Below are 10,476 nucleotides of genomic sequence, written 5' to 3'. Positions count from 1 at the left end.
GAAAAGAGCAAGGCCTTCCATACGGAATATTGTAATCCAGCTTTAGATTCCTGTAGGTAGCAGATGCCAAAGTACTAGCTCTTTCTTTCATGGAATACTTTTGTGGGTTTCTCAGAGACCCCCTACCTGGGAGCTCCCTTACTATACCATCCACAGCTATGGGTGATGCAATTAAAAAAATGTGGCTTCTACAAAATTTTGAATTACATACATAGCTTACATTATATTTCTATAGGTGCTGCCTTAAAATGCATGGGCTCTTGGCTTTAGGACCTGGACCAAAACTCAGGAGTCTGTTATACGACATTTGTAAATCCTGTGGCCTGCTGCCTGGCACACATTAAGCATACAATAATTAGGATAAGGGAGAGACTGGAGGTGGACGAAGAGGAGGAAAAGTTGTTATTTTTGTGGTAGTAGATGATGTTGTTACTGGTATTACTCACTTCTGTTTGCCCATCTGTAAAATAAGAATAATAATTCCTGTTCCACTGGTTTCACAAGGTTGCAGTGTGGTTTGAGGGAAACAAAAGCCCTTTGAAGTGTAAATAGCTGCATAAACAGCGGTTGTCCCAGTCCTAATAATAATGGTGGCCGCTGTAACATCCTGGCTCCTGGCGGGAGCAATGCTGTAACCGAACCTCATTAGCTCAGCTGCTCTGGCCGGCTGGCCTGAGGCCCAGCAGCTTTTGCGTTAGCATGAAAACCCGCACAGTGGGTCTGCCGCCAGGTGGCAGTGAAAGCCACGCTGCGGTCCCGCCAGGTCCTCTGAAGTGCAGTCCCACCCTGCTCTGGAAGATCAGTCAGTTCCCTGAGGACTCCCGGGAGAAGCACCTTTTGCTGCTAGGCACTGTGAGGAATACAAAAAAGCTTGGAAGGCACGGTCCAGCTCTTCAGGAGCTGCAGTGTGTCAAACTAAAATGATCGGGGCTGTTGTTTTGGATTGAGCTCCTGCACTAGACCCAGCAGATCAGACCAAACCAAAACGGAGTCACTCGTAGTAAATGCCACATAATCAAACTGAAACTTTAAGGAAGCAGCAGATCCCAAAACAGACCTTTTTTTTCCCCCCCTGAAAACAGGAGATTGCAGTTTACCCAAATCAGCCAAATGAGGAAGTCCCCTCTGCTTTAACCCTTACAAAAAGGTAGCCTGAAGTAACCTGATGTTAACCGATCAGCTTTCCCCCGCCTCTGATTGTGTTTCCTTGTCCCCACCTCACAAAACCCGCTCTTTTGCCATTGCCCAGTGGGAGCTCGAATTCTATCTTGTTCAGTGGAGGCTGCCCCAATTCAATCACGAATGAAAGCCAATTAGATCTACACATGTGTTGTAATGCTGTCCTTTTGACCAGTGTAACGAAGGAGATTGACCCCCAAACTACCCATTCGATAGAGGAGATCCCAGCTAGGTCAGAAGGAGGACGGCTACTGTGGAAGCCCTTGGGAGGCCATGGGAACAGGAAGAGCTCCCTGAGATGTGACATTTGAGCTGGGGTTTCATGAAAGACATCTTCACTTGGTTAAAAAGAGTAGAGGATATTACAGGAAGAGAAATAAGCAAGTGCAAAATACACATGGCCCATTTGGAAAAGGGTATGGGCATTTGGACATGAATGATGAGAGGGTGGGTGCTCCAGGCATTTATTGGGTAAAGGCCAGTGAAGCCAAATATCCAGAAATGGGCAGGACTGCTCTGCACAATGAAGGGATGTCCTGCCTGATGTGATAATAGCAGCTCTATTGAGAAACTGCATCAGGATGGGAAAGGGAAGCTTCAGTGTGAGATGTAAGTGGAAATATTAACTGGGACCAGTTTGAGGAGGATCTCATAGCCTCACTGTGGACCTTGGGCCCTCTTGCAGATGACATTCCTTCCCAGCTGCAGAGAAATGGCTCCTGTTTCTAAAACCCAGCAGGTGTCCCTGTAGATCTCTGGTGAGAGACTTCGGTGGTGGTGGATTCATTCATACAGTACCCAGCTCTGCTTCCCAGGGCTTGCCCCTCTCCCCAGGGTTCTTGCTTGGATTCTTAGTCATTCTGTCCCTGGCCCTAGAATGATACCATCCTGTGTTTGAAACTCCAGACTAAGTGTGGATGCAAACAGGCCCTTAACATTTGTCAAATTGAATTCACTTCCAAGACCTAGTCCCCAGTTCAGTGAAAGCAAACCCTGTTCCATGTGGTCCATGTGAATTTAGACTGAGTAAAGGTGGCACCAATGGATTGTCTGAATCTTTGCTCTGAGTCTGTATAAAGGTCTTCATCCCAGGAGGGGCCCAAAGAACTTGCTCTGCCAGGCTTGCCTGGTTATAGGAGCTAGCATTTATTAAGCAGCTAGTTTGAGGCAGGCACTGCCCTGAGTACTTTATATACATGGCACATTTCATCTTCATAGCAACTTATGCTACAGACAAGAAAACAGGCACAGAGAGGTTAAATGAGTTGCCTAAGGTGCCCAAGTGGCAGAGCTAAGCCGTGAACCTGATCTGTCTGCTCTAAAAGCCTTTGCTCTTCCCCAGCCTGTTCCTCCCAGTCATAGGGAAAGGGTGGTTTCTTGAAGGAGAGGAAAGGGACCCAAGGCCAAGTGGCTACCAAGCAATAAAGACAGAGGACATCTTCTTTTCACTCCTTGGCAGAATGTGGTCTGCAGAGAGAGAGCTGTGGTGCGTTCTGAGAGACGGTGCTGAGAGCTCCAGCCAACCATTTCTTCTTGCTCTTGATTCAGAATGGGATCCAGGAAGGAAGTGAAATGGAGCAGGAAGGGAATATAACTTGGGTAGGGTGTTATCTTCCAGCGCAGCACAAAGCTGCATCTGCCAATGTCTTGCTTTGGGCTGGCACCTTGGCAGGAGGATTGCTTGAGGCCATGAGTGTGAGACCAGCCTGGGCAACATATGACACCCCCCCATCATTAAAAAAAAGAACAAGAGTGTCCTTATTCTTCAGCTACATGCTTAAATATTAAGAGATGAAGAGTTTTAACATCTGTAATTTAAGAGATTCATCAAAAATAACAATGCATACGTATACAGTAGAGGGAAAAATTAAATGCAGCGAAAGTAGCCAAGTAGCTGGGATTACAGGCACCTGCCACTGTACTGAATAAGAACATTCTTACACACTATGGTAAAATACTTGATACAATACTATTTTGTAATATACAATCCATAGCATAGTTCAGCAACTGTTCCAAAACTATTTTTGATCATCTTTTTTTCAATCCATGTTCATCATTTTCTAAATACTTTAAAATCAGGGAAATAAGTCCATTGTCAAGGTAGCAAATTTATTTTCTGATTTGTCTTCAGCTGGACTGTCCAGTTGTTAAAAAATTAAATTCACCCTTACTCTACCCCCATGGGGGAATATTGAAAAGTATGTGCCACAGAATTACAAGTAATTTCAAATTTGGAGTTTCAAGTGTCTCTGAGCTATAATGTGGCAATGTTTGAATTAGGGTATTCATTCCCATGGTGAGATATTGGAGACAATTCTTCCAGTGCATTCACTTTAATATCTCTTACCATTTTTTTTTTTTTTTGAGACAGAGTCTTGCTTTGTTGCTCAGGCTGGAGTGCCATGGCTGGATCTTGGCTCACTGCAACCTTCAGTTCCTGGGTTCAAGTGATTCTCATGCCTCAGCCTCCTAAGTAGCTGAGACTACAGGCACCTGCCACCACACCTGGATAAGTTTTGTATTTTAAGTAGAGAATGGGTTTCACCATGTTGACTAGGCTGATCTCAAACTCCTGACTTTCAAGTGATCTGCTCACCTTGACCTCCCAAATTGTTGGGATGTCAGGCATGCTCAGCTTCTAATATCTGTTACTTAACACCTTACTTCAACAGAGAGTATATGGTGAAATCACACATTCTGAGTAAACAGCCTTTATTTTCCTATCCCACACTCTCTCTCACCCTTCTCCATTGAAATAAAGGAAGAGGAGTTTAGAATCTGTGAAGCAGATGAAATTAAGAGCAATGAAACCCAGAATCCTTATAAACAGGTGCATCTGCTGACACTGACTGGGATGATGGCATTGAAAATGCTTATATTTTAGAAGCTACTGAAGATGCTGAATTAGCTAAAGCTGCAGAGAACAGTCTTCTCAGTTGCAACAATGAAGTGGATGAATTCTTGATAAACTAATTACAGAAGTACCATACAAGTACCTAATTCACTATGGACACTTATGTCACCAGGCTATAATTTGCCTGATGTCTGTGAGATTCAATAACAAATATATTATTATTAAACCTGTTTACATAAACTAAGGTTTATCACCTTATTTTCCAGTTTTTCGCTTTTTACTTCTATGAACCAGTTTTACTGAAAATTAGCTTTGGTGTACTAAAGTTCAGTGGAATTCTCCTTATTAATCAAAATTAGTCAATGTTCACTCAACTTCATTTTATATTTATTAAAACTCTAATATCTGAGGCTGATAAGAGATGATGTCAACATTTTAAAATTTATTACTCAAGATATTAGCCAGAAAAGATGATCGTGGCCTTTAAAACTATTTGAAAAATGGATGTATTTAACATTGTTCACAGTCATTTAATTTGAATGACAAATATTAGATTCTGGTAACTAGGCCATTCTTTGCAAAAAAAAAATTATGAGAGTATAGTTTCAGAAAGTAACAGACAGTAGCATGAGACTAATCTTTCTGTAGGCACATTTTAGAAGGTTGCACCTCTCATTTCTGATCAAGGAGCTTCTCTAATTGATGGTTGATATTTTGGAGGTGGTTTTCAGCTCTCAAAAGCCTTCTTGCTTTAAATAACAGAGCTGGATGGCTGGATGAATTATACGTTTCCTTTATGTTTGGTTCTTTCTCCTGAACATCTGAATAATCTTGATAAATCTGTTTTAAATTAGGTAAGAAATATGCTGCATTCCTAAGGGAAGAGTTTCTCTCCTTATATTCATCACATTTTGTTTGTAGTTGTTTCAGCTGTGGCTATCACCGAAGCAGTTCACCCTGGACGTCAATCAAACATTGCCTTTTCTTCTTGATATCTGAAATCATCATAGCATTCTTCCTTTTCAAATTTTTCAACATCTGGACTTCTTTAAACATTTTATTTTTAATGTTAAAATGTGTTGATGACATTCTTATGAATTTTAGATTATATTCTTTGTTTATACTCTAGGAGGGTTTTCTCAAATGTGAGCAAAACAATATTCAACTCCATGATGTCACTGGTTTTCTTTCCTTCTAGACACCAAATATGCACAATGTTGGAAGTACCTGAATCGATGGCTTTACTTCTTGATTTCTTTCTTTTGTCATAAGACAGCTTTCCTTTTGTCTGAGTTTTCAATTAAATTTCTGTGGCCAAGGTCTCTTTTTCAACAGAGGGCTGGGTACTAAGTGGTCCTATAATTTTAGAAGTGATCAACTCAGTTGGTTTCTCTGAAAGTTCTGAAGATGCTGTAGTTGTAATAGCCTCATGTTGCTGAGTACTTATTTTGTCTCCTGATTTAGCTGTTTTTCTTACATCACTTTCTTCCATTCTTTCCCAGTCAGCATGAATGGGCTTGCATTTTCTACCTGTTTTTTTTTTTTTTTTNTTTTTTTTTTTTTTTCACTAATTTTTACAGATGTGTTTTCACTTGCTACATTTTAAAAGTGTCTGAACTTCTTTTTGCTTCTTTTCCTGGAGGAGTTGATCTTGATTTTGTTTTTGACCCAGTGCTTATTCAGGAGCAGGTTATTTAATTTCCACTTATTTGCATGCTTTTGGAGGTTCCTTTAGAAGTTGACTTCCAGTTTTATTCCACTGAAAAGTGCTTGATATAATTTCAATTTTCTTAAATTTATTGAGGCTCGTTTTGTGACCTATCATATGGTCTATCTTGGAGAAAATTCCATGTGCTGTTAAGTAGAATGTATATTCTGTGGTTGTTGGATGGAACGTTCTGTATGTATCTGTTAAGTTCATTTGTTACAGCATATATTTTAAATCCATCATTTCTTTGTTGATGTTCTGCCTTGATGACCTGTCTAGTGCTGTCAGTGGAGTATTGAAGTCCCCCACTATTATTGTGTTGCTGTCTATCTTATTTCTTGGGTCTATTAGTAATTGTTTTATAAATTTGGCAGCTCCAGTGTTAGGTGCATATATGTTTAGGATTGCGATATATTCTTGTTGGACAAGGCCCTTTATCATTATATAATGTCCCTCTTTGCCTTTTAACTGCTGCTGCTTTAAAGTGTGTTTTGTATAATATAAGAATAGCTACTCCTGCTGGCTTTTGGTGTCTATTAGCATGAAATGTCTTTTATACCCCTTTACCTTGGGTTTGTATGAGCCCTTAAGTGTTAGTTAAGTCTGTTGGAGGCAGCAGATAGTTGGTTGGTACATTCTTATCCATTTTGTAATTCTGTATCTTTTAAGTGGAGCATTTAGGTCATTTACACTCAACGTTAGTATAGAAATGGAAGGTACTACTCCATTCATCATGCTATTTGTTGCCTATATGTTTTGTTTTTTACATTGTGTTTTTGTTTTACAGGTCTTGTGAGATGTATGCTTTAAAGATGTTCTATTTTGATGTGTTTCCAGGATTTCTTTCAAGATTTAGAGCTCCTTTTAGATGTGGTAGTAGTGACTTGGTAGTGGCAAATTCTCTCAATGTTTGTCTGAAAAAGATTGTATCTTTCCTTCAGATATGAAGCTTAGTTTCACTGGATACAAAATTCTTGGCTGATAAATGTTTGAGGAGGCTGAAGATAGGGCCCAAATTCCTTCTAGCTTGTAGGGTTTCTGCTGAGAAATCTTCTGTTAATCTGATAGGTTTTTCTTTATAGGTTACCTGATGCTTTTGTCTTACAGCTCTTAAGATTCTTTCCTTCATCTTAACTTCAGATAACCTGATGACAATATGCCTATGTGATGATCTTTTTGCAATGAATTTTCCAGGTGTTCTTTGTGTTTCTTGTATTTGGAGGTCTAGATCTCTTGCAAGGCCAGGGAAGTTTTCCTCAATTATTCCCCCAAATATGTTTTCCAAACTTTTAAATTGCTCTTCTTCCTCAGGAATACCAGTTATTCTTAGGTTTGGTTGTTTAACATAATCCCAGACTTCTCGTAGGCTTTGTTTATATTTTCTTATCGCTTTTTCTTTGTCTTTGTTGGATTGGGTTAATTCAAAGACCTTGTTTCGAGCTCTGAATTTCTTTCTTCTACTTAGTCAATTATATTGCTGAGACTTTCCAGAGGATTTTCATTTCTATAAGTATGTTCATTGTTTCCTGAAGTTTTGATTATTATTTATGTTATCTATTTCCTTGAATATTTCTACCTTCACTTCTTGTATCATCTTTTGGATTTCCTTACATTGGGCTTCACCACCTTTCTGTGGTGCCTCCGTGATTAGCTTAATAATTAACCTCCTGAATTCTTTTTCAGGTAAATCTGGGATTTCTTCTTGGTTTGGGTCCATTGCTGGTGAGCTAGTGTGATTTTGGGCATATGTTAAATAACCTTGTTTTGTTGTATTACCTAGTTGGTTTTCTGGTTCCTTCTCATTTGGGTAGGTTCTGCCAGAGGGAAGGTCTAGGGCTGAAGGCTGCTGTTCAAATTCTTTTGTCCTATGGGGTGTTCCCTTGATGCAGTATTCTTCCCCTTTTCCTATGGATGTGGCTTCCTGGGAGCTGAGCTGTAGTGATTGTTATTTCTCTTCTGGATCTAACCACCCAGCAAGTCTACCAGGCTCCCCATGGGTACTGGGGTTTGTCTGCACAGAGCCCTGTGATATAAACCATCTATGGGTCTCTCAGCTGTGGATACCAGCACAGCATTTGGGGTGTCTCCCAGGTCCCACAGGAGCAACCCACTTCTTTCAGAGAGTCTGTGAGTCCTCTCAGATTTCCTGATTTATTCCTGCAGTCATTCTGGAGCAAAATTCATGATGCAAGCCTCCTCATGCTGCTCATTCATCCGAGTCAAAGCTGTAATCTAGTCCTGCCTCCCGTCCACCATCTCTCAAATACTTCTTGGAGTTCCCAAGGAATATTTGGCATATAATCATGAACCAATCCATCGGCTTTAACCAACACTTGGCCCCACCCTTCAGCTTGCCCTGGTTCTCCCTTGTCAACATCCTCTGTTGTCACATCTACATAAGGGAGCCTCCATACACCCCAAAATAGCTGTTCCCTTTCTGTTTGAGCCCAGAGTCTCACAACATCTGTAACTCATCTCTCCATCAGGACTAACAAACATTTCAAGGGGCTTGGCAGAAAGCATACCCCCCCCACCTAAAAAAATTTCCTTTTATCTCCCTCTTCTCTCAGTCTTCCATCCCACACTTACTGTTTCTCTCCCACGTACCCTCGTGCATATCAATCAGCTCATGGAAATATAAGAGTCCAAGAGGGTGTCTGGTCCACCAGTTTTGACTTCCAGTTTGGGCTCAACTAGAACATTCTTTTGCATATGTAACTACAACGTAGCGGTGACAAAAGCGATCTAGTTGTAAGAAAGGAAAAGGGCATGTATACCAGACAAGTGTATCTTGGACAAGGGGCATCTAAATTGAGCCTTAAGCAATTAATAGGAAAGTTGAAGGGATGACATACGGGTGACATTCCAGACCGGAACAGCATAAGCAAAGTTGCAGAGGCCTCAGCTTGGTGTTGCTGGAGGGTAAAATGCAGGGCAGGGAAGGTGAAGGGAAGTTGGAGGAGTCAACAGAAACCAAATGAAAGATGGTTTTAGAGATGACATAGAGGAGATTGTACTTTCAGGCAGCAGGAAGGCCACTGAAGGTGTTTAGCAGAGGAGAGGATAATTAGTTCTGTGCTTTAGAAAGATTGTTCTGGTCACCTGGAATACATTTGAAGAGTGTCAAAGAGGAGGAGTGGACCTACTAGGGAGGCTGTTGGAAAGATTGGGGTAAGAGGTTATAAGGACCAGGGCTGAGCAGTAGTTAAGGAGGGCAGGAGGAGGAAAAGAAAGAGGAGAAAGAGGAGAAGCAGGAGGAGGAGAAGCAGGGGCTTGGGGCAGGTTCATAAGTAGAGGGGAGAAGGACTACTCCCAGGTTTATGGCATGAGTAACCACATATGTATTGAAGCTACTGACTAAGACAGATAACATGGGAGAAGGAAGAATTAGAAGGTGGGAAGTTCTTTTTGAAGATGTCTGTGATATCTTTTGGGAGTTGACAGGTAGACCTGTGGAAGTATGCATCTGAAGCTCAGGAGAGGTGTCTGAGCTGAGGATATAGATTTGGGATCATCAGAGGGGAAGTTTTGTTTGTGGCTGGGTTACTGCCAGAGAGCATCTAAAGAACAGAAGAGTGCTGAGGGCAGAGCTTTGCAGGACATTGATATGTAAAGAGTGGCCAAAAAGGAAAAAAAAGTTAACAAAGTAGATTGGGAAAACCAAGATATCATTGTGATAGGTACAGTCAAAGGAAGGGAGAAACTCAAGGAAAATGAATTGGTCAACAGTACCAAATGGTGCAGACTTGCTGAAAAGTAAGTCCTAATTGCATCAGATGTGCCTAGCTAGATTGCAACGTGCTGAAGCATGGGTGGCAAGGGAGGGAGTTGAGAAAGAAAGGATAGACCACTCTTTGAAGTTTAGAGGTGGAAGGAGAGAAAAAGGAGGCATTCACGTGAGGAGGAGCCAGTGCAGGGAGTGCCTGTATCTCCATGGAGTATATCTGAGAAGGCTGACAGGCTAAAGGGAAGGAAGTGGAGAGCAAAAGGCCAGAAGGAATAATTGATAGGAAGATGTCCTGGAATGGTCAAGGGGAAAAGGGCACATGAGCACAGGTTGGGTGCTGGCCTTAAAGGATGAGGGATGTGTATGAGACCCGGGAGTGTGGCAGCACTCAAAGTTTGTAAGTGGAGGGGTTTCATGACTGATGGTCTCTGTTATTTAAGAAAAAGAATCTGGACTGATTAGGAACTTGTGGAGAGTAGAAAAGGCACAAAATGACCACCATGGGGAGTGGGCAAAGCAGGCCACCAGGACTGTTCAGACAAGTTGTGCTTTGGTTTTGGCTTTCTTTCCCTACTGCCAGTGTGCAAGAGAATTTGCCCACAGCAGAAAATAACCTGAGAGCTCATGCTTATCCCCTTTTTCCTTTCACTTTTCTCCAAAAGAAAAGTGTCTTGTGAAAGCTTAAGCTTTCTGAGTCTGTGGCCCTCCCACCTGTCACAGACACCCAGTGCTGTGCCCCTGACCTCACTCCACTCGTACATCTTCCCTACATCATCCTCATCCCTCATTTCTGGATTTACTGCAGTTTCCCCAGTTTCTCAAAGCTCAACTGCATCCTGTGCTCAGACACCTCAGGCTTTGGGACCAGCAAGACTCATAGAACCTGAGTCCGGCAGGAAGCAGCATCCTCAGAAAAGTAACAGAGTTTAAGGAAAGCACTATTTACAAACGTGTGAGCAGGGTTATGGAACCCAACAAGGGATGGTGAAACAGTGGCGATAATGGCAG

General features: G+C 41.7%; 1 pseudogene; it reads right to left on the bottom strand.

Annotated features, from left to right (window-relative positions):
* Window positions 1-4,705: 4,705 nt before the first annotated feature.
* On the bottom strand, window positions 4,706-10,256 carry LOC108302185 (annotated as a pseudogene).
* Between the last annotated feature and the right edge of the window lie 220 nt (window positions 10,257-10,476).

This window comes from Cebus imitator, unplaced genomic scaffold (genome assembly GCF_001604975.1).
Source record: "Cebus imitator isolate Cc_AM_T3 unplaced genomic scaffold, Cebus_imitator-1.0 Scaffold39, whole genome shotgun sequence".
NCBI classification, from domain to species: domain Eukaryota; kingdom Metazoa; phylum Chordata; class Mammalia; order Primates; family Cebidae; genus Cebus; species Cebus imitator.
This window is presented reverse-complemented; position numbering and strand designations above follow the sequence as displayed.